Raw genomic sequence first — 17,992 nt, forward strand, 5'->3', positions numbered from 1 at the left:
TACAGAGATTATGATGAAACTTTCAACCACGACACAAGGAAAAACTGCAATTGCCAACGGTGACATCACTGTTTCAAAACGAATTCAATAACCTGTGTAATAAACACTTGATTTGCAACGAGTATCCTGATGTTGTGCGTGGAAAACGAATAAAATGGAACAAATCCAAAATATCGACGATCTGTAGGCTTGATCCGAGGTCATTCTTCTTCTGGGCTTCAGCGAATTCGTGTTTTAACGTTTATGTAAAAACTAATTTGGGTTTTCAGTGATTTTGGCACAGTCTTCAAACACTCTTGGATATTCACTCTTGGATATCAAGTATTTGCAAACAGCTATCAGCTTGTAATCTGATTTTTTAATACGTTCCCAAGGTCATCAACCCGAGTTGTGCACTATTCGACGGTTCTGGTTTATTACAAAGTTAATAATAAGGAAAGTGTTGATCAAACGGATGAGAGTTCGCCTCACCGATTTCGTTGATTATTTTTGGTAACATTCCGTTGTCCTTTCCTCGCAATAACATTCCGATAAACAACAACCTCCAAACAAAACTATCACGACGCAGGACAACGACTTCAACAGAGACACAAAATCAAAATCGCAAATCGATCACGCTTCTACCAAATCGCGCGTAGCTTTAAAATCTTAACAGCTCGATGAAAATTGACAAGGACGTGGGGGAGCGACCGGCAAAGCACTAAAGTTTTGATACCGGTTTCTTTTCATATTAGCCAGTCGGTACACCCAGTACATGACAAAATTTCGCGGCTCGCATATACGCGGCGTGTGTGGTTTCCGTGGGTCCTCGGCCCACACGGTTCTGGTGTTCGCATGCGAGCGAGCGCGCGTATCAAAAACGCACACGATCGAGCGGATACGCGCTCGACAAGGGGACACGCTCGCACGATCGTCCGGGAACACGCGAGCTCTATGCTGGTATCACACGCGTACACAGACATGCGCGCACAGACGACACACGTATACCCACAGGTCGTCGGGACACAGGTTAAAGAAACCATCGATGTACGCGCGAGTATACCTGGTGTTTCGCGTTGGTGCGCGCGCGCGCACCAGTGTGTACTATACCGGAACGGAACGGAGCGGAGCGGAGTGGATCGTAGAGTGACTAACCTCTGCGAATAGAAGATGGACGTCCGCCGGATGGCTTGGCAGGAGTAGTAATCCTTGGTCGATCGACAGCTGACTCGTCCCCCTTGGTAAACCGGCTACCGTGATCCGGGAAGGATCGGTCACAAAACGATACTCGAAGACGGTCTAATCCACGGCATACTGAACTCTCTCTCTCTCTCTCTCTCGGCTCTTCTACGCTCTCTCTCTATATATTCGTTAGATGTCACAGTGTCACAGTAGAAAAAAAGAAAACAACGAAGCACGCAAAAAGGAGGTCCAGGTAATCTAGCCGATGCACGCGTTTGCGGGGCCAGGTGAAACGGCACGACAGGGTGCCGACAGAGGAGGAAACCGACGACCGGTTGCCGAACGTTCGAGTCACACGGAAGAGGCGCAGGAAGCGAACCAGTAAGCCAGCCCAGCCAGGCCAGCCAGGCCAGCCGCGCACAGCCACGCACAACAAGCAAGCAACCAACCAACCAACCAAGCAACCAAGGAGATCGGGACGACGTCCACGCGTTCAGCGCGCCCGGAAACGCGTTACCAGATGTCGATGTCTCGCGAGGACCTCGGACGTCGCCGCGGACGCTTCAACACCGGGAAAACACTCTCACTCGCGATCGACACCGGACGCGCTTGTTCCGCTAGTTTCCACGATGGCTGCCACACGCCGATGCTCTCGCCGGTCCCTTTCGGTCTGCCAACTACGAAATCCGCATAACGACGATGGGATCGATGGCAGCCAACCACTGGATCGTTAGATCATCGCGTGTTCACCGATCTTCGAGAAGGTTACTACTCGAGTTTTGCTCGATCGACGGAAACCACCGGAGTTCTTAGAGGATCCTCCGACAACCGCGCGGCAGTGTTCACCGGAGATCGGAATCCTCTTTTCGTTTTGCGCTCGCTTCGGTATCGTCGCGGATATTCGTCGCGGACCGACTTCGGATGTCGTGATTATGCCCGGGTGACGGGGGCCCGGGAACACGGGAGACCCTAGCTGCGATCCAACCCGATCCAACGTGGATCCAGCTGTTTGCGGATGCCGATGTTGTCCGGGACAGTGTCACGCGGCCATAAACCGTATTGCTCGCCGGCGACCGTGCGACTGTACGCGTGGTGGAGGTGGAGGAAGGAGGAGATCGAGGTAGCGGTAGGTAGTGGCGGAGGTAGAGGTGGGGAAGGAGGAGAACCTTCTTCGTGTTCCTCTTCGAGACTGGCTCGGTGCACGTTCGGCTGCTGCTGTTGCTCGATCTCCTCGAATTCGCTTCTACTCGGAGAGCCAGGCCGCGGACCTCGACACCCGGGGAGATCCGTTTTTACCGTCAAGCCGGATGTCGCTTCGAAACGGGAAGAGGAGCACGGTCGTCTCTTTCTTCTCTTTGGAAGAAACGAATTCGGAAGCGGCTCGAGAGATCGATCGAGATTTCCGAGGTTTCACCGAGCATGGGAGTCTTCGCTGTTGTCGTCCGGCGGATGGTACCGCGGTGCTCGATCCCGGCGGCGCGGCGCCGCAAGAAACGAGAACGCGAAGAGAACGAGGGGAGAACGGTGGAAGGAAACGGCCGAAGCCGTGTAACGACGAAGAGAAACTCGTGTTGCGGATATCTCGGGAACGGCGACGACGACGACCGCCGCGACGGACGTCGTCAAGGCAGGGCAAGGCAAGGCAAGGCACTGCTGCCGCGATGTCTTACGGTGGCCGTGCGCGGTGCGCTCTATGGCGTGCATCATGGTGGACTTTCAGCGGTATACCTCGCTGGCTCGGAGGAGCACAGGCCGACGAAAAGGGGGTAGAGAGTCGTCGGCTGGCACACGGAAAAGAGTACGACGCTGCCGGCCGAACAGAGAGGAGCGTACGCCGAGTACAACGAGCCGAGAGAATATATACTAGGTAGGTAGGTAGGTATGTATTTCGCCTCGGGCGACTCCAGGTATAGCGGTACTTCGACCCCTCCCCGCGCCCTCTCTGACCCCCCTACTCCCGCTGACGTTGCCACCACCACGCTCGGGTGAGTCCTCCGGGCCCCGCGGCTCGCCTGGCCACCACCACCTTCGCATCCTCCTCCACCTCTCTTCCGTCTTCTCCTTCTCGACTGTCCCGGTACCCCACGTTGCCCCCCTCGGCTCTACCGCCGACGATACCATCGGGCCCCGTGTCCCCCCGCGAGTATACGTGCACGGGGCCCGATGCGCGTGTCCGTCAACGCACACACCGCGTCGTACCCCCGTTGCTCGGATCCCTGAACCCCCCGTTCTCGACCGTGTGCACGCGCGTGTGTACCTCCGAGACTGTGTTGGGCCACAGGGCCCCAGCCAGCGAGAGCTTCGGTGCGAGCGCGAGCGAGAGAACGCCGGGGAATGAGTTAACACCAACGCAACCAGGCACGGACGGTAATCTACTGCTGGACACTGCACCGTGCACGGCCTGCAGGATCTCTCAAGGACGTAGGCCGTAAGCTTTTCGGACCCCGACTCGACCTACTGCAGCCAGAGACCGCGCGAGCACGCCTCTGCTCGCTTGTGTTCGCTCGCTCGCTCACGGAGACTTCTACGAGCGGATAGGAGCGGGTCCCTGCCCTCCGAGAGAGCTGCACGCGTGCCGGAGAAAACAGTCAGCGCCCGGTTTCGTTGCACGCTGATTCTGCTGATGTTGCGGCTGATGCTGATGCTGATGCCGATGCCGATGCCGATGCCGATGCCGATGCCGATGCCGATGCCGATGCCGATGCCGATGCCGATGCCGATGCTCGCCTTCCGTCGAGGGGCGACCGACCCCGGGTCGATGGGCGGCTCGTGACGATTCGCCGCCGACCCCCACGGGATTCCCAACGATCTCTCCGAGCGTAAGAGTCCAGTCTTCTTGGGCTCATCCTTGCCAGATGAAACAACTGATTGCCGACGTTCACGCTAGGCCGACGGACAACTTTATTATTTACTCGCTTCGGTGGTGGGTTGGCTTTTGCGACTGTCGTTCGGGTTTTCCCGGATTTGGAGCAGTTTTCATACGGAGGCTTAGAATCGCTATGATTTTGATACCGGTATTGTACTAATAAGGCTGTACCGATACCGATGTTATTGGATTGTTGGGAACACTAATTTCGTTTCTTCCGTAGCGATGGCATTGTTTCCGTTTGTCATCACTAGACTGCGGATCTTTGTGCAAAATAAAAAATGTTTGCATCGATTGCAAGACGCAGGAGCGAAATAAAAATTTATTTCTTCTTTTAATTATTTTATTAAATTAAATTTTTATTTCGCTCCTGCGTCTTGCAATCGAAACGTAATTATTTTATTAAATTGAAACCAATACGCGGATATCCTTAAATCATTTTAATATGTCCAGTACTTTAAATTGTGGTTTCCCATTTTGTCATAAATGCATAAAATCCGCAGTCTAGTCATCACTTGTTCTAAGTCGCAAAATCATTGTATATCTTGACAACTGACGTTTAGACCCTCGTTTCGGTGCTTTGTAGATCTCAGCTATGCCCGCGGGCATCGGCCGGCGCCCTTGCCCGCCGCAAAATGTTTTTTACATTATTAAATTTGTTTCTACTTAATAAATTACTAAACACTTCAGTATTGTACGAGTCAATTGCACCATTTTAGAAGGGAAATATTCTAGGTCGGAAGAAATGTTTCGTTTTGGTGTTAAAATAGCTTCGAGTGCAAATGGTTAATAGTTGTACACATCGGGTCGTAGTCAAAAACTTTATTTATTACCTGTCCACGACGTATATACGACTGACGTATGTATAACAAATTCGTAACGATCCATCCATATCACAAGTTCTGTTAGGTAGAATGTTCATACCATTACTCGCTTCACTCCTATGATTTTTAAAATACAAAAATACCAATACATTATTTTGCAACTTCCTAAAATCGAAGAAAGGAAAAAATTCCCATTTCAAGGGAACTTATACTGTGATGGGTGTCTTTTTTACGCTCCTTGCGAATGTTTCATAAAAATTCAGAAAAGTATTAACATGAAACTTGTGTCTACATGCTTAACCTACTTTTAAGGGGAATTACAAATTTTTTTGTTGAAAAATAATAAAAATTGGCAGCAGTCACAAAAAAAGTATATTACTGGTCGACATATCTTGAAGACTACTGAACCGATCGAGCCAAAATTTGGCATACCTCTTCAGCACGTGCACAGCTGTAGCCCGAACTAGAATCGTGCCGAAATAAAATTTGTCATACTCTCCAGAATCATACGAAGACCAAACCACATTGAAAATATCGAAACATTTATTTCAGGGTGTCGCCATCTTTTTAATTCTCAATATCTTATTTTTATCCTAGTTCCGGCTATAACCACATTCAAACGAGTATCAATAAGTTTGGTGTTTCGGGTTCGGACAAGCGGTTCGGCCGGAATCGTGTCAACCAGCAGTATACTTTTTTTGGCGACGAGCTAATTTTAGCATAATGTACTGCAGCCAATTTTAATTACTTTTTAACCAAAAAAGGCTGTAATTACTCTCGAAAGTAGGTTAAGTATGTAGAAACAAGTTTCGCGTTAACACTTCGTACCGAATGTTTATAAAAAAATGTGGAAAAACGAAGACGCCCGTTACATTAGAGGAGACCCTCTCCACTCCCGTTTCTTGCAATCAACACAGAAAGCTCGTGCGATCGAACAATTAACCTCCAAAGACCTACAAATAAAACCGTCCGAGCAAATAATCGATTTTCAATTTCTCCGCGTAGCACGCTCTGCTCGTCAGCCGGTGCCAAAAAATCCCGTGGTCCAAAAAACCGGGAAAAAATCGCGATCGGCTTTCAGGCGTACATTGTATCGAACGAGTGGCGCGCAAAAGTGTTGTTGCAAGCGGTGATGAAAGGCCGGTGTATCGGCGACTCGGCCGTTCTCGAAACAAGAAGAAGATCGTCCTCGCGGGCAGAAATACCGGCCGATCTTGACTAATAACCGTGGTCGGTAAAAATCGGCGCGATCGCCTAGGCGCATCGAGGTTGATCGAGCAAAAGAAAACGAACGGAAGAAGGCGGTGGTTCGCAAAAAGGAGAGAAACGCGGCGCTGATCGATGATGTCAGAGACCGGGAAGGATGCGGCGTTATCGACGTCTGCACGTGCGCTGGTATTCCGCAATTAAGTCTCGGGGGCCGACGCTCTGTCTCCGTTTTTCTCTGTCCTTGTTCGTGTACACGTTGTTGGTCCGCTTCTGCTTCTGCCTTCTGCCTTCTGCCTTCTGCCTTTTGCTTCCGAGATCACCTGGTAGCACGTGCACGCCCAGTATACACGCGTGTGAGCGCGACCAAGAACACGAAAAAAGGAAGAATCCCGGTGTAAAGGCGATCGCCGTCTCGGAACGGTTTCGCGATAAATGATAACCGCTTTAAATACCAGTTTAGCGCGTGTAGCGGCCGAGCACCGCTCCGAGCAAAGGAATCCCCACGTTCCCGATCGTCTCCTCCTTTTGTCGATTATTATTTGCTGCCCTGGCCCCCCTCCGGACACCTTCTTCGTCGTCGACCACCTTGCTCCGCCGCGGAGGGCGTGCTCGCGGAGACATTCTATCCGCGAGCGTTTCAGCGAAAGGACCGCTGTTTATCAGACTGCCACGCTGCTCTCGAGACCCGCTTTTTGTTTTCGAAAGCATCGTTACAATGTCGATGACTGTCAGGTGAACAATTTCAAACCAGTCGTTTCACCAGCAGAGGTAAGTTCAATATTAGTCGATAGAAGTCATTTATGTTTCAAGCGACGTTTTATGCACGATAACTATTATATACTCTTCGTTTTGAGCTCATTTTTTCCTGTCAAATCGCATCCTGCCTGGTTAGGTTACACGACGCACAGTGGATGCAAACACCGGTGGAACGTGCTAATAGCTCGGAAACGAGGACCGATCGCCGAGTGGAAAATCTATTAGCCGACAGGCGATGAAAAGTAAAAAGCAGGTTGCCAGAATTCCGTGACTGCCGGGAATCAGCCTCGGCCGTGAGCGATCAACGCGAGCTACGCCGGAACAATTTTGTCCGCCAATTTTGCGCCCGGTTCAATTGAAATGAACAACGCTTACGTGGAAAATTGTGGAGGGAAAATAACTGAATGGAAAAGTAAGAAACGTTGCACAACTCTGGGATAGACACACAATTATACGTGAAAATAATATAAAACCATCACAAATTCAAATTACCACAATGCGATACTGTTCAATTTAGATGCTGTATTGTATGAAGCGACTATACTTTAGCGTAGCATCCTATTAAACTTTGATTCTGATTTTTCTTTTCTTTCATTTTTAAGTTGCAGTTGCTTTATTGACTGCTTTAAATCAATTTTGGAGTTTTCATTGTCAAGGTCACGCGAAGGGCATACGTCTAGGTCATCGGATTAGTTTTGATTTTTATCACACCAAGAAGTTAAAAAAGTATATGATGATTTTCCAGTTGCCCTCTTAGTCGTTTCAAATGAATTTTGGATTTTTCTCTGTCAAAGTCACGCGAAGGGGATACGTCTAGGTCATTAGATTAGTCTTGATTTTTACCGTTACATCGAGACGTTAAAGAGACATACTATGATCTTCAAATTATGTTTTATGTTTAATTAAAAGTACGTTTTCCTTTTACATTTTTCCACGTCAAAAAGAGAACTGGAATGATCATTACGATAAAAGTAGGTGGAACTTTTTTGCATTATTCGATACGACGGGGAAGGAGAAATAATTACAATGATGACAACAGCTGAGACGTACTTTATCAATAAGAGAAAAGAAGAAGAAACTATAAAATTGTCGCGAGATGTCATCGTTCATCCGTCTGTCGCGACTAATCGATGCGGCGGCGCGTTGACGCGATCCGTCGATTGAAAATAATGCGACTCGTTTGCGGATAGAGGAAGCGCATTATGCGAATGGCCATTGGTCCGTAGTGGCGTTATTAAGCGGACGGCCGCGATACGCGTGTCCGTTTATTCGATTAAGACCTTTCTATCGGGTAAAAGGAAAGAGCGGATCGGCCGTTCTTGAGAAGCCTGGCTGCTCGCCGCCGCGCCGCGCGCCGCGCCGCCGGAAGATAAAGCCGAAGATGGATACACGCTGGTTTATTCTAATCGCGCGAGAACCTGCCAGCATCGTCGCCGAACGCCGGTGAATAATCGTTGTTCGACCGATACAAATTTAACGACACGGTTCGGTTGTGTTCTATCGACCGAGTTTTCTCATGCCGGTTATGGTTCCTAATCCGCGTTGTTCTCGTTCGCCACGCTGCAATTTTTACTTGTTCAAACTCGACGTTGCGAGCAGCAAATTAATATCCGAGGTTGAATTGTTTTAGTTTTCAATTCGCTTGTACGAACGATATACTCGCAAAATGCGAATAACACTTGTAATTAATGGGTCATGTCTAGTCAACCCCTTGCGATGCGATTTTCCTCAATAATCTCACAGAAACGGAAAGAATTTGAATATTCGTCACAACGAATGGAATTTTATTTTACGTTGATCGAAATTCTTTTAAAAATAATTGATTTTTGATAAGACGGAGGCTGATGGAAAAAACAGTTTTCATTTTAATAAAGCCTTCGTGTACCAGATAAAATCATACATTTTCTTTATCTAAATTAAATTACCCGGCACAAGCAGATAAAAAGGACACCGATTGGACTGCAATTAAGAAACCTCGCTAGGCGCTGTACCAAAGAAATAAGACACGTAGAAGCAATTCATTAGAGTAAAGTAAAGAGAACCACCGTCGATATTAGAATATAATGTCCGTCGAAGATATTCGCATATTTCAGCGTGTTATAAAACAATTTACGCTCCCGTGCGGTCGATATAGGGGTCGTTTACCTTACGTGATGTACAGAGCAGAGCCGCTTTTTTAGTATTTGCTCGGTAGAGTTTATCATCGGCGAGATTGAAGAAGAATGTTAATTAAAGTTTAGATAAGGGGAGTATGTACGTGGAAGCGGCTAAGTGGTCTAAATATTCATGGTGATGTATCAACGCAGACAGAATCGAAACACGAACGGAATTGTTTGTAACGAACAGTTCGCGGATCTGATGAGAGATTATCGACGATTCGTGAGACTCCTCGCCGGGCATTGAAATCACCCAGGCGTTCGAATTGATATCATAGCCATCGTTCCGTTATCCAAAAATTCATCGCGACGTGCTTTCGCCATTATCGTCCTGCCAAGAAAGTTACCAAAATGGAAGAAAACACTGTCTACTATTGGAAAGTAGACACTCGTGTTTCGAATCATTTTCTACAGCTTTAAAAACAATAGGACTGACAAGATAGTTTCAAGATAGTACCATTCAGCGGATTCGATTCTATTTTCGAGACTACGTTCGAGATTATATTCGAGACCACGCTCCTCGCGTCCTCGACTCCTCCGAGAAGAACTTCCGAATCCTCAGCTCACGGGAAACTCACCGAGTGCTCAAAGCGTTTCCGGTATAGGCGCGAACTAATTCAGATCACACGGAATAGAGAATTCGGCAATCGATCGATAATCGATACGGAAGTTCCCCGGGGAACGCTCCCTAATCCTGCGAGCGGCCCGAAAGAGGACGTTCCGGTCCTTGCGAAAGGTCGTTACGAGCAGGAAAGTGACGTCGCAATTATGACCTTTAGACAACCTTGAGCACGAAAGATGTCCAACAACGAGTAATGGATGAGACAAGTAAAACTGCGATTGAAAATTATAATAAATGTCGATTATAATTCTGCTGATGAAAGTGGATATTGAAAATGACGTCGACGGTGATCGACGCGGTCGAAGCGATGATCAGCTGGTCGGCAGCCGTTCGCCGAATGATCCCGGAGAGCGAATCGTTGAATCGGCGCAGGGTAAAGGATGTCATCGCGATATCCGGAAAATAGTAACCATGTTCCGTTCGACGTCATCCCGGCGAGTCGTTCGGTTTTATGGGTCCAATTACCAGCGACCGCGGGATGCAACTGGTCGGTCATAGTTTCCCTAACGAGCCGCGAGCGAGAAGGCAGAGGCTGTACGAGGCTTGGCCGATATTAGCAACGGCGACCGGACTAATGACCATAAAGGGATATCGAATGAACCGTTAACGTTATTAAGAATATCCACATCCTGTTTCTGTCTGCTCGGCCCCGGGGAGACACAGAGGGGGAGGGCCAGGCGAAATCGTGGTGCAAGTTGATGCACTCGGGTCAGCCTGCCACTCGTGAATATTATTTAGCCCATCTTGATGGGCTATGCATCGGCAGCAACATTATTTCATGTGCATGCTGGTTATATGGAACAGCGTGTACAGTCACTCCTCCGGCTGTGCCACTTAACTTTACTCATATAGGGTGACCTGTCCGGTGAATCAACGCCTGTTAAATGCCTGTTTGAAATTCGTATTCGCGAATCGTTATTTCATTTCCCGAGTGCTATTTCTATATGAAGGCTGTCGGTGTCAGGATTTTACATTCCCGGACGCGATCTTAACAATAGTAGTGCATGGGTCAGCCCGTCACTCGTGAATATTATTTAGCCCATCTTGATGGGCCGTGCATCGACAGCGTTATTTCAAGTGCATGCTGGTAATATGGAAAATAATGTACAGGGTGAGTCTAGTGAATAAACATTTAAGCTCCTTCAATCCTTTGGGTCCTAGAAAGTCTAATAAAATGTGATATACGAAAATATATTACGGCAAATATTAATGAATTGTATCTACTTTCATTACGTCTGTGTGTGTGTTCATAATCGCACAGTCACTCGGTCAAGAGCTTAAGGATTGAAATTAGCAGACTCCGGCGTTTCAGACTGTTTCTTCTGCAATGAATAAAAAGAAAAAAGTTCACTGTATATTGTTTTATGCCGATCCTCGGTCAGCCTGATCGAGGCACAAAATTCAGTGCCGTTGATCGCCATTAACACGATACATCGTGTTCCGCCGCGATATCGGACACCTAACAAAAACCGGCACGAATGTTACAGTTCTAATCGCGCGAACAGCGATCACCGTTAGGCCGACTCGGAGCCTCGAGATGAACAATGACCGTGTCGATCGCCGGTAATCCTGTTTGTATATCCAGCGGATCGGTGCCTTCTGTTGTTCCACCGATCCCCGTGTTAATAATTACCCGTCGTCCACGGAGAAACGCAGCCGGGAGAGATCGGTACGGGAAAAAGAAACGCAGGCGAAACAACACCGATATCGAGCCAACCCGCGAATTGGCCTATTAATCGTAGCTATTAAGCTTGACCCGGTGGATCGAGCGAATCTCTCGGCGTTAGTGATCCAAGGATGATCCATGCTGGCGATATACGTTTCAACTAGAAACTTCTGTCCCGTTATCTGCTTCTCGTTGCTCAGAATTTCGCGAAATGAACAAACTGTCGCAACATACCGTCCACGTTCAGCGCTAAGTACCTGCATCGTGCTACAGAGACATTCGACTCATTATAACGCCATTGCAACGTTCAGATCATTTTTCTGGGCGCAGCTTACGCGTGACAATCTTGTATTGTACTTTTTTGGTTTTGTGATCTTCATCAATGAGAATTTGATGGGTTTGACTTGAAGCAGAATTTTTCCTTCTACCACAAGAATTCACACTTACTTTATGCTGTTATAATACTCTTGCTTTCACTATCAAGCATTCAATACATTTCTCAGATAACTTTTATGAAAATTGTCATTAGATACTCCATTAGCGGTCGTTATCTACCGATTAATAAAACGTTTAACCACTTTCATCTCACTAAACTTGTACGGCTTCGATAGTTTCTATTTTTGATTCGATCCTCGGCATTGAAGTGAATCCGAACGCGAAATAAAACAATTTTTACGCTTGTTCATTAGTGCGCGAGATCATGAGAATAAAGATTAGATATTGATGCTGCGTTGATCGACCGTGCTTAATCTCACCTATTCGCAGCACAACTATTTCGCATCGTTTCACCTACTCGGACTATTATTTTACAAGCATAAATATTGCTGCTTCATTTCTAAAGGACGAATTACTATAGCCATCGCTTTCAAAAGAGCAAAATCATTTTCACGTCGAGTTATAATTTAACTCTTCCAAGCATTGGGCATCTCCCAAGCAAATGTTGCTTCATTTCGAAAAGAGTACAATCAATTGTTATATTATATTAAGCAAGGCTGGAAATACCATAGTACTTGATGAGGTCGTCAACGGAAACGCTCAGGATTTTTGACTGGTCTGAAACAGCCGCGGGCTGCGAACGCTTCTCAAGCGATCCGCAATTAAATCCAGAACTCCTACGCGATGTTGAAGAACGCGCCTCGGGGAACAAATATTTTCTCTGCTATTTGAACAGTACTTTACGATCCTCGAGGCTTAAATTTGAGTTTCCAATGCTTTCTAGACCGAGACAGTGTAAATTGTTCGATACAAAATTAAGCGAGAACAGATATTACAAGCTTAGATATTTTGATCTCGCTTCGAATTAGCTTATCATGATCGACGAACAAACGTACAAAGTGGGTTCGTCGAATTTGATTTGCCCGCTGATAGTATCGGTGAAAAAGCCTCTCGTCGCAAGACACTACTCAAGTGTCATCCCGTGGCTCTCCTCGGGAACGAGTTGTAAAACAGAAGACCATTAACCAAGCGCGATTTCACTAAATTACATGCACGCCGCACACGTCCACCCACCGTAGAAATTGAACATTGATGGAAGGAAAGCGTTGGCCCGTAAATCGCCGGGACTGCGACCCGTCATTACGACGGGAGTACAGGTCATTTCGAACGATTTTTGTCGCTGTCCTCCCCCGATAACCGGATAAAATCGAATTGACAGTGCTACGAGCACTGCGCACTGACTGGACGAAATTCGAAAATTCACATCAGAAAAATAAACCGATGGCGTTTCCTCGCAATTCGAAGACTAGCTTCTCCTTTACAACGAACGCTTGACATGCCGATTTCCGAAACATCTTTCACCTTTAAACTGTTACACGTTGGTAAATAAAAATCGTAGAACAATGAACCTGGATTCGTTGTAAAGCTCGAAGCCTCCACTTTCGCGGCACATCGCTCATTCTCTGCTAAGATGTTTTTGTACGATATAGCAGGCAGTTTTGCATGATATAGCGATAACGAAGACACGCTTTTTCTCGTCGATGCTACAGATTGAAAATTCCGAGATTAAATCTACCATGGATTTGAAGATTGAAGCTTTCCCTTTTCGACAACCTTTTACAACTTGATATACGATCCGGTCATGCTACAAAGCTTCGAATAAGAGTGTACTTGTTCCCCATTTTTGTTTGATAAAACACCTAAACGACATATAAAGGGGAAGCTTCAATCTTCAAATCTGTGACACACCCAATAACACCAATTGTCAAGAAGTTGTGATCAGTTGTAAATCTGCTTTAATCCAATTTGGGGTCGAAAAATGCGGAAATACAGTTTTGCAGAGATATCACCGATCTCTCGAGGTACGGTTGGCCGAGTATAGGAAAATTTGCAAATTTCCTTACGGGGAATCCGCGAAGCCTCGTGACCCGAACGAACCGCTCGCGAACAGGTGAATATGCCCCGCGATCGTATCTGTGTACACGTGGCCGCGTACTCATTTATAAATACGACATGCTCTTCCGTTATTTACCCGTGTGCCCGTAAGCGGCTCGTTATTTTAATGCAATTAAGTTCAAAGGGTTTTGCAAAAAGAAGGATTCGAAGGCAGATATATGCGCCAGCGTCATCGGGAACGCAATCGAGAACCAGTTTCCGCGGCCAGATGCCACCAGCGAATCGTTAATCGGCCACACTCCTTTCTTTGCCGATTCACCGGTCTCCTCGAATCGTTCGTAGATCGGCTATTATCTTCGCGTCACTCCCCGTTAACCGGGCAAAAAATCTGCTCCGTTGTTGATCGAGCGCCGAAATGATCGTGGCAACAATTTCGCGACATCTACGTTTTGGAAACGGGGGATCACCGATGGATCTTGCAGAGAAAGCATTTTGATTTTGTGCGTACCTCGAATCTAGCTTGCAACCATGCCAAAAATAACAGTAACGCATGTTTGAAGTTTTCCTGCTGAAAGTACAATTTTTATCTTATATAAATATGTGGATATTGAATTATTCATTACGGTTGTTTTCAATGAAATATTCATTGTTTAGCTGTGGAGTAACGAATTTGAAACTCTATGTATGCATAGGTAAATAACACCAAAAGATTTTGGCACCAGCGAAACATATTTGTGTAATTTTGTGTACATTTATGTTGCATTTTATAGTTTTTAAAATTGGTTATTTTGTGTGTGAATTGACTGCATCGAAAGAGAGTCTTCCATCAATTTTATAAATGGTTAAAGTAGCGATTTAATGACGAATTATTAAAAGTCTCTACATCGTGAAATATATTCCATTTCACAGAGAACTATCCAATGTATATTATGGCAATGTATAAATAAACGTATAAATACATTAATCGCGTACATCTTGCATTACGCGTTATTTATAGCTAATTTATATTCATACATATATAGTGATTTCTTGAAATATTTATATACTTTATTACATTTTATTCTCGTTGAAGTTTAATTGCATTCCTTTGAAAACTGCAACAGTTCCAGTCACTGGTTTGGAACATTATCCATAACCGTATATTCTGAAAGTTTACAAGAGTAACTTCGGAAACAAACGTTGGGTCAGTAGATCGACGATAATCATATCACCTAACTTTAAACTAATCCCGATCAGTTCCCCTAAAATAATACGTAGCAATTTGCATGGAGAATCGATTTGCCTAATCAAACAGCGTGTTTTATTGCTCGTTTCACCTCGATTTCGACTGTCCGGTGTATAAAATACATCCGGCAATCTTCCGACAGGATTTTCGCACGAATCCACGCGCTCGGTTAAAAAGCGGAGACCAGTTCTCGAAATCGTAAACAGTTCGAATTCGCTGTAACTTGTTCACTTGCATTCCAGTGGGGACCTCGAGTGTTTTCAGCTATTAAAATCCAATGGGTATCGAAGCGGCTCGTAAAGTTTCGAGTGATAGAGGCCTGCGAGGCTTCCATCTAGTCGGAACCAGTTTTCAAAATCGTACGTAGCCTCGGTGCAGCGTTGCTACCTGCTCGCCGCGGCGCCGTTGCATTCCATTCGAATCTCGAGTTTCTTCCTCCATTAACTTCTAATAACGTGTGGGCAGTCGCCTTGCTCGGAGACTCGCCAGCCGATATAGGTCACGAGACGAGCCCAGTTTTATTTCTATTTCTTCTCTTTACGACAAGTCCGAACGATCAACAGAAAACAAAGATACGCCCACGACATTAGCCTTTTTCGCACTTACAGCGCTTCTACAAATTGTCTCTTCATTTACATCCTCGATTCTGTTATCTGGTCTCGTACCGGTCCTCGCAATCGACCCACGATACGGTAAAAACCGACCATTTTACTTTACTTTATCGAAATAATGAGACCACAATTTTTGCAGATTTTTAGCCATTTTTGTATCACAGAAATCAAACGAAATATTGAATGCGTCCCCAAAAATTCATTTTGACCATCTCAGGAATACTTTTATTAAATATTCCAACCTATAATTTGTACTAAACCCTTTTTATTAAATATTTTTTGTTTCTAGATTCTCTGAGTATTGTACTATGTTACCCTAAGATATTGTTTTATTTATCCGCGAGCAAATAAGTTGTAGTTGTCCCCCGAAAAATTCGTAGTAAGCATTCATTTATTTATCTAGCGGAAGAAATTATGGTTGTCGCAGAAAGTACGATGTTTATTCTGATTTTTATGTTACAGTAGGAAATTTGGATATTTCTTTCTTAATTAATATTAAAAAATTGGAAAAGTGCTCTTCCGAAATCTATATTACAAGATAGAATACATTGTCTTCGTAATTGATAAAAGTTGAACTAACAATCGCTTGGTAATACTATAATGACATGCTCTTACAGAATGTTACATATAATTTTATCGCAGTTATGTATTGTACATATACAATTGTGTAAATGTTTGAATATTTTAAGAAAAAATATTGTAATAATGATAGTGGATCATTTAAATCAATAATCACTTGATCACTTTGTGTTCTTTTGTCGAACCGACGCACTCTCCGCTAATTTTCGTTTCCATCGCTGCGCCAAGCTCGCAGTTCATAATTAAAGAAATAAAGCAATACTTTAACACTTTCTCTTATAGTCAGCGACCGCCTAAAATACGTTTCACTTATTTCTATAGTCGTAATAGAACAACTGATCGTAGTCACGCATCCGTGACGCCGGACTGTAATGAGAATTAATGTGTCACGGAAACTATACTCGATAAGCATCGCTCCCCGAACCGTACCAGTTCGATTTCCATGGTGAACCGGACGAATCCGCATCAAACGAAAGTAAAATATTCATCAGGAAGCGCACACTCCAAAAATACATGAAAACGACAGAATCGAACTAGCAATCGACGTAACCTTTTCTTAGACCACTTTCTTTTTCTGTAGGATCTTTATCGACGGTATCTGACTTCCTTAGCACACACGCAAATCAAACTAAATTGTAGAGTACGCATTACAACTACATTTTACAGATGTTTTACATTTGTCAAAAAGTCTTGACAATCTCGGCAAAAGATTTGTTAAGCATTTTTAGGAAACAGGAGCTGAATGGATAAAATGAAAATGATACATCAATATTCTGAAATTCTTTTCATCTTTGTACTGTTTTAAATATCATCTACTCGTTACTGTCATAAATGAATAAAATCCACAGTCTAGGTAGGATTCTATAAACAAGTCATATTAAAAAGTACAGTACAAAGTCAACATAATTGACCCATTGAATGCCCAATTACGTATGATCTTTTAACACTTTGAACGCCCAGCCAGAAACCCGAAAAGTTCCGTAAAATCAAAGTAAGTTATTTAATGAAATAAAAATTGCAAAAAATTAAATGCACGATACCGAGTAATCCTCCAACTTTCTTGCATGTTACAGATCCTAATCAAGTTTAGTACAATGAATATATCAACGTAAAAATTCATTTTAAAACCTGCACAGATAATTCCGTCACCCAAATATGGGTGACGCGGCGCCGAACGTGTTAAATGAATAAAGATTATCTTAAATAACTCAAAGATAATTATTTACGTGTTATTGAGCAAGCAAGGATGTATCGAGAATAAGTTGGCTAAATATTGTCGTCCCATAAGTTCGTGCCGTGGATATGTTTACATTGTTCACCGTTGAAAAGTATTTTACTGAAAAACCGCAGAAATTTTATAGCGACGGTCTTTGCGAAAATGGTCGAAAGAGGTTGTGAACTGAAAGGGTGATTACATATTTTCTTTTCAGAATCGAAATGGTACAAGGGTAAACGACACGAACTTACGGGACGACCTAATAGTTCGAGTGCCAAGGGTTAAATCACGCTACTGCGTCCGACTCGTTGGATCTCGATTGGAATTTTAAAAAATCCTTGGCAGAGTTTGAAAAATCGGGAACTAATCGCCAGGAGATACCGTGTTCAGATTTGCCTGTAAATTTCTGAATCTAGATACTCATGCTAGCAATTACTGAGCGGCGATGCATCAGCATCGGACACGGAGCAAGAGGTAGAATGTAGAAGCAGCAGGGAATTTCGATGCGTCGTGTTCTCGAGCTCTCGGCTCAAATCTAAACAGCTCTCCGGTGTGCTGGAGGAAATATGGGTCACGGAGTATATAGTCAAGACCAGTTTCCAAAATCATAGGGGGGTTCCGGTGTGTGATCACGCCGAGAGCCAGGTGCAACAGGTGAGTCCGAGCCCTAGCAGACACGGCAGGCTCGGCGTGTCCTACCCGCCAGCCACGGCTCGGCCAATCACCATCCGAGACCTACATACGCGGCTTCCACCTCTACGGACCACGAA

General features: G+C 45.1%; 2 protein-coding genes across 2 annotated transcripts in view; one reads left to right on the forward strand and one right to left on the reverse strand.

Annotated features, from left to right (window-relative positions):
* Positions 1–1,313, reverse strand: part of LOC143365894 (uncharacterized) — a 122,586-nt gene extending 121,273 nt beyond the window's left edge. Inside the window, exon 1 of the mRNA XM_076806478.1 lies at positions 1,135–1,313. The gene's annotated coding sequence lies outside the window, so the exon portion shown is untranslated. The remainder of the gene's footprint in view (positions 1–1,134) is intronic.
* The window catches only part of LOC143365895 (synaptic vesicle 2-related protein), a 358,886-nt gene that overhangs the window by 159,138 nt on the left and 181,756 nt on the right, over positions 1–17,992 (forward strand). The gene's annotated exons all lie outside the window — the stretch shown is intronic.

Source organism: Halictus rubicundus, chromosome 2, assembly GCF_050948215.1.
Source record: "Halictus rubicundus isolate RS-2024b chromosome 2, iyHalRubi1_principal, whole genome shotgun sequence".
In the NCBI taxonomy this organism is placed as follows: Eukaryota; Metazoa; Arthropoda; class Insecta; order Hymenoptera; family Halictidae; genus Halictus; species Halictus rubicundus.